Genomic DNA, 11,039 nt, shown 5'->3' on the forward strand with positions numbered 1-11,039 from the left:
CTCAAAATTAAGTGCAGACTTCACACGACCTGGGCACACGCCCATATCCTAAGGTCGTGTCCTCCACATAGCTGAGACATACGTCCGTGTCTCTACCTATATGTTTACTACTGGGCATTCTATTTGTATTAATTAGGGTGCTGGGGATACACGGCCAGATCACATGCCCATAGGGCAGACTGTGTGTCACACACGGCCTAGTCACATACCCGTGTGTCTAACTGTATGGACAATTTCTAGGCTATTTTCCAAGCCATTTGCCACCTTTAATCACTCACATACTTACACTCACATCATAGCATGAAACAAGGCACATTTGATTACTCAAGCGTTCACATTCATGGTTAAATTATGACTTGGTAATGTCTACATATCACCTATTCAAGCTATCATGCTTTCATATGGCATTCCACACCAATTTCATATTTGTCTATCATCTTTACTAACCTATTTTTAAGTTACACACTTGCATCACCTTTATTGTCATGCACATTAATTCATATTTCATACACCAAACATACATGCCACCCATCACACTCATTAGCCATAAGCAACCATAACTATGTTAAAACCTAAGCATATTTGCATGAATGCACCAATAGTTAGGGTTACAACCCAAAAATCAATATGATCCACCTTTCTTGGCCATATACAAAATAATCGTAATACCTTTATAAGCCAACACATTTGGCTAATCAATATGACACATAACAAATAGACCAAGTCCCTATACATGCCATACTCAAAATGTTGAGACTAACTATACCCAAATATCCAGTTGATAGTGTGGTCGAGCCTCCGACGTCCTTCGATCCTCGAGCTAGCTTGGGATACTATAAGAAAATGGAAAAGAGAGGGGAGTAAGCATAAAGCTTAGTAAGTTCACATGTAAATAAATAGCAACATAATCATATAAATAAATACCAATGACATAACATAGTTTACTTATGTGTTATCATAAATTCATAAGCTTAACTTACACAATTCCAATCTTACCAAAAGTTCATCACATACCGAGCCCATTCATATAGGTTTTTCGTACATACCTGTACCAACTCGTAATACATTGTCACATTTCCTTATCATTGACTTACTAGTCGAATAACTCATAGGTTTACCCATTGAACACTTGGAATACTATCAGATACACAGGAAACTTGCACATAATGCTTCAAACGTAGCCACATTCTACCACATATCACAATCACACATTGCTAGCTTTCGAGCTAATCACGGGCCTGCTCACACAAGCTGACAGTTAGGACATAACTACTCGGGCTGCCCAAACAAGCCGTCAGGTACCTGCAACACATGCCAGGCTACCCAACCACCGGTAGAACGTACAAGACTAGCACCCGGATTCACATAATCACATATACACATAATCTCATGAGCTCATAATCAAATAGTTCCTAGTGGCATGTCACATTGTATCCTAAATTATTCCTAAGGTTCAAACGGGATTTTCTCGATAACACATATTCGTCGAACTCGTTCACAAAGTCATGCTCATAGACAGTAGAGTCGTTCATACACTTGTCATAATAATTAAACATAGAGATTCATACATAAATAAAACAATCAAACATGATAGATCATTGCATTATTTACACATAAACTTACCTTGGTACAAAATATGGACAATTAATTTGATTTAGTCAAAAATATTTTTCTTTCCTCGGTCTAGGTCCGGACTCCATTTTTCTTGATGTATAATAGCAAATTCAGCTCTTTTAATCATCACATTATCCAAATCAGTCCAAAAACTATATTTAGGCAAAATTATAGCTTTGCCCCTAAACTTTCACATATTTACAAATAGTCTCTAGGCTCGTAAAATGAAATGTGTTCATTTTCTTTGTTACCCAAGCCTAGCCGAACCTATTCCATGATCATATCAGCTCACATTTACCTTTATTTCACATTTTACTACTCATTTTTATACCTTTTTACAAACAAGTCTTTTCCATGCATTTCTGTCAAAAATCACATAGTAAAAGATGTTAAACACACATCAAACTTTCATATTCTTCCATAAAACATCAAAATACAAACATGTCACACATGGGTCAAATTTCATACATAAACCCTAGCTCAAAATATGGCTAGAAATGGATAGATCATGCTTTAAGGACTTCAAAAATGCAAAAAACATAAAAAATGGGGCTAGGAAGCACTTACAATCAAGCTTGAAAAGTTGAAAAACCCTAGCTATGGAGAGCTTGAGAATTTCGGCTATGGCATGGAAAAGATGAGCAAATTTTTCTTGATTTTTTCCTTTTTATTATTTTATTAACCAAATGACCAAGATGCCCTTTTCACTAAACTTTCAAATTTTATCCATGCATGCCCATTTTTGTCCATAAAAATAGAAATTGGACAAATTGCTATTTAAGGACCTCTAATTAATAATCCAAAGCTATTTCATACTAAAAGGTTCTAGAAGCACATGTTTTTCCACTTATTCAATTTAGTCCCTAAAGTCAAATTGGACACTTTACTTATAAAATTTCTTCATTAAATTTTCACACAAGCATGGAATCATATCATAGACCTCGTAATAATCATAAAACATTTATTTCTATCTCAGATTTATGGTCTCGAAATCTCAGTTCCCACTAAGCCCTAATTCTGGATGTTACACGGGAAGCACACTCTCAAGCCTTATAACGAGAAGCTCACACATAGCCATTTTGGGAAGCTCATAAAGAGCCTATCGAGAAACTTACCTGGACTATATAGCAGAAAGCTCACAAGAGCCATAATCGGGAAGTTCACAAAGAACCATATAGGGAAGTTCACAAATAACCATGTCAAGAAGCTGCCGACAGCCAATATTGGGAAGTTCAAGTGAGCACTATCAGGAAGCTCACAAAGAGCCAATTTAACGGGAAACTCACGAAGAGCCTTTAATCAGGATGCTCATAAGAGCTAAGGTGTGTCCACAACAAATGTAGGATCACTACCTATCAGGATGCTTCGAAGAGCTATAATGGAAAGCTCGTTGAACCATATAATGGGAAGCTTGAGAGTGCTAATAACAGGATGCTCTTTCAAGCCATAGTGTGTCTGCAACATATGCAAGACCACAACCAATTTGAGGAAACTTGTATCCATCGAATTTTACATATTCAAATGAGACTTAAAAATTCTCATATATATAATTATTTTAATTTATATAACAAATTCATAATTCACATATACAAACGTTCAATTTAAACATAAGAATGTACACAATTTAGTTACACGAACTTACCTCGATACTTGTTTGCACACAAAATCTACTAATCCAAAACTTTTTGTTTTCCTCTATCTAACTTTAAATGTAAGTTATCTAGATCAATATAAATGAATTTAATCATCAATTTATAACATTTCATATTCAATTGGATTCAATTTATACCCTAGAAAAATTACCATTTTACCCCTAAATTTTCCATAAATTCTAATTTCGTCCCTAGGCTCGAAAAATGAAATTCATGCAATTTAATCCTTATTCCAAGCCTAAAAAAAATTTCATATAACATTTATAGCACTTATATTTCAAAAATTTAGAATTTTTTAATGGGTTTTACCACTTTTTAATTTAGTCCCTAAATTATGATTTCATAAATATTCTTTTGTAAAAGTTGTTTATTTATAACAATCTTTCATTTTCTACAATAAATTTCAAATTTTAGCATATTCATCCATTTCAAAACCTTGCTACTTTGATAACTTTTCAAATTAATCCTCAAAATAGATAGATTAGACTATTTCGATCTCAAAAATATAAAAATTACTAAAAATAGGACAAAAATACTTACCCAATTGAACCAATTAAACATGCTTGAAGACTTTTTTCTTTCCTAGGGTTTCCATATCTTAATTTGGGGAAGATGATATAAAATAAGATGATATTTATTTTTGTTTCTAATTTAGTCCTTAACCTTTTTCTAATTTTTCCATGGATGAATTACCAAAAATATCTACTAGATTTTCTTTAATAGTCTAATTACCATATAAGGACCTCAAATTTTGAATTCCATAGCTATTTGATACTTATAGCTACTAAAATTAAATTTTTGCATTTTATGCAATTTGGTCCTTTCCCTAATTAAACACATAATCGGTAAAATTTTCTTATCAGAATTTTCATATGACATTCCTATCATAATGTAGACCATGCAATAATATTAAAATAAATTTTCTCTTCGGCTCGAATTTGTGGTCCCAAAACCACTATTTCGATTTCACTGAAAATGGGTTGTTACAACTCTCCCTTTTAAGAATTTTTGTCTTCAAAAATCTTACCAGTAAAAAGATTCGGGTATTGCTTTCTCATGGTATCCTATGGTTCCCAGGTAGCTTCTTCAATCCTATGTCGTTTCCAAAGAACTTTTAGTAATGTCACTTTTTTATTTCTTAATTCTTTTGTTTTACGTGCCAATATTTTGATTGGGTCATCACTGCATGTAATGTCAGGTTGAATCTCAACTTCTGTCGGAGAAATTACATGTGAAGGATTTGATCTATATCGTCGCAACATAAAAACAAGAAAAACATTATGAATTCTGTCAAGTTTTGGTGGTAATGCTAACCGATACGTGGAAACACGAAAATTTACACATTTTTTTCATGCCCTTTTTAACTTAAATTCATGCAGTTTCGATAAAATTCCTGTAAAAAAATAATTAATTTTTATAAAATAATTAAAGTGTACTTAAAATATGAAATTTTTGAATTTTAATTAATTTTATAATTAATTTTGATGAATTTTGGTTATTTTCGACAAATTTGGACAAAGGGCGAAAAATGGCTCGGCAGACAGTGCTAGAAGCACAAAACTGAGAAGCAATTTGAAGTATCAGGACGAATTAATTTTAATCCTAAGACGGTCCAAAATTGTGTGTATTAATTCATAATATAATTAATTTTAATTTATATCCAATTTAAATTGGGTTAATAAATTATTATTAATAAATTATGAAAAGTGGTCCAGTTCAGCCGAACTGAGTGAACTGAATCGGCCAAGTAATGGACAGCCCAAAACCATCCCATGTGCTGATCCAAATCAGCTTATTGGATGATTATTTAGCTTGCAAAGAGGCCCTTGAAGACTTGTTCAAATAGCATTCAAACCCCTCCACAAATGGTGGCTTTCTAGATTTTCCCCAAGCTTAATTTAGCAAGTTTGAAATCATCAAACTTGCCACATGTGTGGCAGCCAAGGGAAGGCTCTTTGGCTGCTAATTTTAGCTATTTTTAGCAGCCCTCTTCAGCTATAAAAACTTTAACATCCCGAATTAGGGCCTAGTCGGAATAGTGGTTTCAAGACCACAAATCTGGAATAGAAATAATTATTTTATGATTCTCATGAGGTCTATAATATGATTGCATGCTTGTGTGCAAGTTTCATGAAGAAATTCTATGCATAAAATGTCCAATTGAACTTTAGGGACTAAATTGAATAGGATGCAAAATTTGTGTTCTAGAAGCTTTTAGCATGAAATTGCTTTAGATTATAAATTAGAAGGTCTTAATTAGGAATTTAACCAATTTTTAAAATCTTGGACAAAAATGGACATGTGTGGGAAAAATTTTAAAGAAAGACCCTAAGGGTATTTTTGTTATTTGGTAATTAAAAGAATAAAAAGGGAAAATCAAAGAAAAAATATGCTCATCTTCTTCATGCTTGGCCAAAACTCTCAAGACACCATAGCTAGGGTTTTGTTCAACTTTCAAGCTTGATTGTAAGTGCTCCCGAGCCCCTTTTTAATGTTCTTTACATTTTTGAAGTCCTCGTAGCTTGATTTACCTATTTCCACCCTTATTTTGAAGTAGGGTTTATGTACGAAAATTTATCGATGTGTGACACGCATGTATTTTGATGATTAGTGGAGGAATATAAGAGTTTAGTGTGTGATAAACATCTTCTACTAGGTGATTTTTCATGAAAACACCTAAAATGGACCTTTTTGTAAAAGTCATAAAATAAGTGGTTAAAAATCTGATTTAAAAGAAAATGTGGGCTGATATGAGTGTGTTATAAGTTCAGCTAGGCTTGGGTATAAAAGAAAATGAACACATTTCATTTTATGAGCCTAGGGACTAAGTTGAAATTATGTAAAAGTTTAGGGGAAAAATTATAATTTTTCCAAATTGTAATTTATGGATTAATTTGAACAATGTGATGATTAAATGAGCTGAATTTTCTATTATAGATCAAGGAAAACAGAGTCCGGACCTTGACTAGGGAAAGAACAAGATTTTGGACCAAATCTTATAAATTATCCATATTTTGTACTGAGGTAAGTTCATGTGTAAATAATGCAATGTTATATCATGTTCTTAATATTTTGTTAATGTATGAGTTTATATGCTTACTTATTATGTCAAGTGTATCAATGATGTTGTAACCTATGAGCACGAGATTGTGAATGAATTTGACGAACATGAGATGTCGAGAAAATCCCATTTGAACCTTAGGAATAGTTTAGGATACAATGTGACATGTTACTAGGAACTATGTGGATATGAGCTCATGAATATGTGTGCATATGTGATATGTGAATTCGGGTGCTAGTCTTGTACGTCCTACCGATGGTTGGGTAGCCCAGCATGTGTTGCGGGTACCTATCAGCTTGTGTGAGCAACTCGAGTAGTTACATCTTGATTATCAACTTGTGTGAGTAGGCCCGTGAGCAGTCGTGAGCGAGCAATATGTGATTGTGATATGAGTTATCACATGGCTACATTTGATGTACTATGTGCAAGTCTTCTGCGTATCCAATAATATTTTAGAGTGCTCAACTGGTAAACTTGTGAGTTAATCGACAAGTAAATCAATGAAGAGAGAATATGACAGTGTGATTTGACTTGGTACAGGTATGTACGATAAACTCATCTGAATGAGCTCTATATGTGATGAATTTTTGGTAAGATTGGAAATGCATAAGTTATGTTTACAAATTTCAGTTATATCTATGAATTCATGATAACACTTAAGTAAATCTAGGTTATATCATAAATGTATATATATATGATCATGTTGCTATTTATTTGCATGTGAACTTATTAAGCTTTATGCTTACTCCCCACCCTTTCTTACTTTCTCATAGTATCGCCAAGCCAACTCGGGGATCAAAAGACTTTGGAGGCCCAATCACACTATCAACTAGACATTTATGGTATAGTTAGTCTCAATATTTTGAGTATGGCATGTATAGAGACTTGGTCTTTTTGTTATATGTCATATTGGTCTAGTCAAATGTGTTGACTTATGGAAATATTTGATTTATTTTGTATATGGCCACGTGATATGGTCCATATTGATCATTTGGGTTGCAACTCTAGTCAATTATACATGTATGCAATGTTTTATGTTTGTTGTGTTTGTTTATGGATGAAATGTGTGATGAATGGCACATGTGCAAAGTGAATGAATCATGGTTAATAAGTATGCTAAATCTATGGTATGATTACGTAATTTAAAAGTAGAGTTAGCCTAATGAATGTATATGAAATTGGTGCGGAATTCCATATGAAAGTATGATGTTTTTGATAAGTGTCATGTTGTCATTACAAAGGCATGGAATAATCATGTTTATGAGTTTTCAAGTGACCAAATATACTACGTTGCATGCCATCTTAGATGAATAAGCATATGAGCATTTAAAGGTGACAAATGGCTTGGAAAATAGCCTAAAATTTGTCCATGTGGGTAGACACACGGGCGTGTGTCTAGGCCGTGTGTGATACACGGTCTGGCCCATGGGCATGTGGTTAGACCGTGTGTCCCCTGCACCCTAATTGATGCAAATAGAATGCCCAGTAGTAAACAGACGGGAAGAGACACGGCCATGTGTCTCAGCCTTGTGTCAGGCACGGCCTTAGAACATGGGCATGTGCCTAGGCTGTGTGCAGTCTACACTTAATTTCAAGAATTTAATTTGCCACACGGCCTAAGCACATTGGTGTGTGACTTGGCCGTGTTATCCTAACTGTATGATGACATCATAGTCAGAGAGTTACACGGCTGTATCCCAAACCACACGGACGTGTGTAACCACACGGTGTACCTATACGGGCGTGTGACTCCCCAAAGTAGGAAATTTTTCTAAGTTATCCTAAAACTTTCTAAAGTCCTCAGTTTAGTCCCGAACCACCTTCGATGTATGTTTTGGGCCTCGTAGGCCTTATAAGGGACAATTTGCATGAAATTGAAAAGTTTAAAAATTTTAACGAAATTTTATGGCCGATTTTGTGTGAATGTTAATGTTTAGCCTGGTAATGCCTCGAACCTTGTCCTGGAGTAAGATACGGGTAAGGGGTGTTACAAAAACCCCCTGAAGTTGATTATTTGAAACAAATCTTATTCATTCACATGTTTTCTCTCTTCTTTCCACTTTCTCTCATTTTCCCATTCAAAGCTCCTTGCTCTTTTGCTGATTTCTCCTCTTGAGAAAGGGATCTTCTTCAGCCATTTTTGAGCAGCAATTGAGTGTTCATAGCAGCCTTAATCAGCAAGGACAACAAAGAAGGAAGAATGGAACAACCTAGTCAAGCCACGGTAAAACACCGTATTTGATTCTTGTTCCCTATCTCTTTAAATTTTGTTGTTTTTCTGATGAACACATCTACAAATATTTATATTGTTGGAATTGTTAATTTAATCATCTTAGCTTGAGTTTAATTCGTGTTGGGTTGATTGCATTTCGTCTTCTTAAATTATTAAAATTGTGTTTATGCTGTTATAGGCCTCGGTAAAATGCTTGATTAAGCAAAATCATGCCTAAGTTATTCTTGCATTATAATTGTGAGGGAACTAATGAATTAATTATTTAAACGGATTGAAATTGTAAATAATTGACACAATACTTAATCAGTGCATGTTTATTAGTCTAAGGTAGCTGAAGGTTAAATTAGCATTGTATCTGACGATACATTTGCCTTGCATAACTTGCAAGATTATTGTGATTAAACTATTTCAAGGTAAGGATACCTTGTTACCTCACATAGTCTTTTATGTGCTTATTAGATTTAATTAATCATTTGAATTGACATAGGAATAAGCAAGAGATTAGTTCAATAACATGTTTGCTTATTAGAATCTATTTAATCGATTAAATTAACTTAGGGATATGTTAAGAGATGAATGAATTTGTGTAGGTGAGTATGTTCATAAGTTAGTAAATTAGCGAGTTGCCATGAATTTATTCGTAACAACATAAACATGAGTTTAATAATTCTAAGGTAAAGAAATGTAATTAATCTAACACAATTATGTCATCTTGATTAAATCATTTTTTAAAATTGTGCATTGAACTTTTATTTTTATTTAGTTTAAAATCTTATTTTTTTTAAACACCCTTTTCAAAACAAAATAATTTTTTTACCAAAGTGTTTTAAATTGCATTCATAAATAATTCTTTTCACAGTCCCTGTGGGTAGGATAACTCGACATTTACTTGTCATTTTATTACTTGTTACGATTGTGTACACTTGCACATTTTCGTCGTTCCAAGTTTTTGGCGCCGTTGCCAAGGGACTGTTTTAAAAGACATTATTTGTGAAATTGTTAATTTTTCATTTTGGTCTATTTTTTTTGGTTAAATTTTAATTCTATTTTTTTTGTGTGTTTGTTTCAGGTGTTTATGAGTATTTATCAAATCATTGACTTACTCACCCTGAAATTGAATGGACTTTTTAACAAAGGAGAAGACAAGTGAACCAAAGAAGGACCGGAGATATGAATTTCAAAATTCCAAACCAAAATCCAGGAGGAACATTCGCTTATATACTCACAATCTGGTCATTGTTGCTGATGATAGAAACTGTGCCATCCAACAATATGTCATTCCTCTATTCAACAAGCTCAATCTGAGTATTAGGAGACCCAAATTCGAGGCACAACAATTTGAGCTGAAGCCGGTCATGTTCCAAATGTTGTAAAATATGGGTCAATTTAGTGGGATCCCTACTGAAGAGCCACATCTTCATCTTCGGCTATTCATGGAAGTGAGTGACTCATTTAAACTAGTCGGGGTGACTGAGGACACCTTGAGACTGAGATTATTTCCATACTTCTTAAGAGATAGAGCACGAGCATGGTTGAACTCCCTACCGTCTAGTTCCATAAGTACATGGCAAGAGTTGGTTGAACATTTCTTAATGAAATATTTCCCTCGATCTTTAATCGCCAAGATCAGAAATGAATCACTTCATTTCAACAATTTGATGAAGAATCTTTATATGAGGCATGGGAGCAGTTTAAAGAATTACTATGAAAGTGACCTCATCACGACATTCCTTGCTGATTTCAAATGGAGACTTTCTATATTGGTCTCAATATTCATACTAGAATGATAGTGGATGCTTTGGAAAATGGAGCCCTTCTTTCTAGGTCCTATAATGATGCTTACAAGATTATTGAAAGAATTTCCAACAATAACTATCAGTGGCTAACCAACTGAGTAGTCTTAGAAAGACGAGCAGCAGAAGTACATAAAGTGGACACGATTCTTTGGCAACCCAGGTATCCTCTATGTCTTATATGCTTAAGAACATAACTGTTAATGGTTTCAATGGTAATCTGACAAGTCAGTAATTGAACCAGTTCTTGAATATTTCTTTTGAATACTGTGGAGATGGCCATTTCTTTGAAAATTGCCCATTGAATCAAGCGACAAATTATTACATGGGAAATCAAAATTGGAATGGTTCGTAATTAAAATTTTACAACTCTTCATGCCAGAATCATCCAATTTTTGCATGAAGTAATCAATGGGCGGACCATAGCGACACTGTTATGCTATTCCGACAAAATTATCCATCGGAATATTCTCAACAAGTGCAACAACTCCCACCAACTGAAGCTTCAAGTGATCTTGAGAATTTGCTAAAGGCATACATAGCGAAGAATGATACCACTTTAAGAAATCTAGAAAATCAAATGGGTCAGCTAAATGATGAACTTCGAAATAAACCCTAAGGTATTTGGCCAAGTGACACAGAAAATCAAAAAATTTTGGGCAAAGAACATTGCAAAATAGTCTCTT

At 34.0% G+C, this 11,039-nt stretch overlaps 1 non-coding gene across 1 annotated transcript; it reads right to left on the reverse strand.

Annotated features, from left to right (window-relative positions):
* Positions 1-10,182: 10,182 nt before the first annotated feature.
* LOC128291289 (small nucleolar RNA R71) lies at positions 10,183-10,288 on the reverse strand. The gene has a single exon (XR_008281065.1). It is a non-coding gene; the product is annotated as a small nucleolar RNA R71 (small nucleolar RNA).
* Between the last annotated feature and the right edge of the window lie 751 nt (positions 10,289-11,039).

The sequence above is a fragment of the Gossypium arboreum genome, chromosome 3, assembly GCF_025698485.1.
Source record: "Gossypium arboreum isolate Shixiya-1 chromosome 3, ASM2569848v2, whole genome shotgun sequence".
Classification (NCBI taxonomy): domain Eukaryota; kingdom Viridiplantae; phylum Streptophyta; class Magnoliopsida; order Malvales; family Malvaceae; genus Gossypium; species Gossypium arboreum.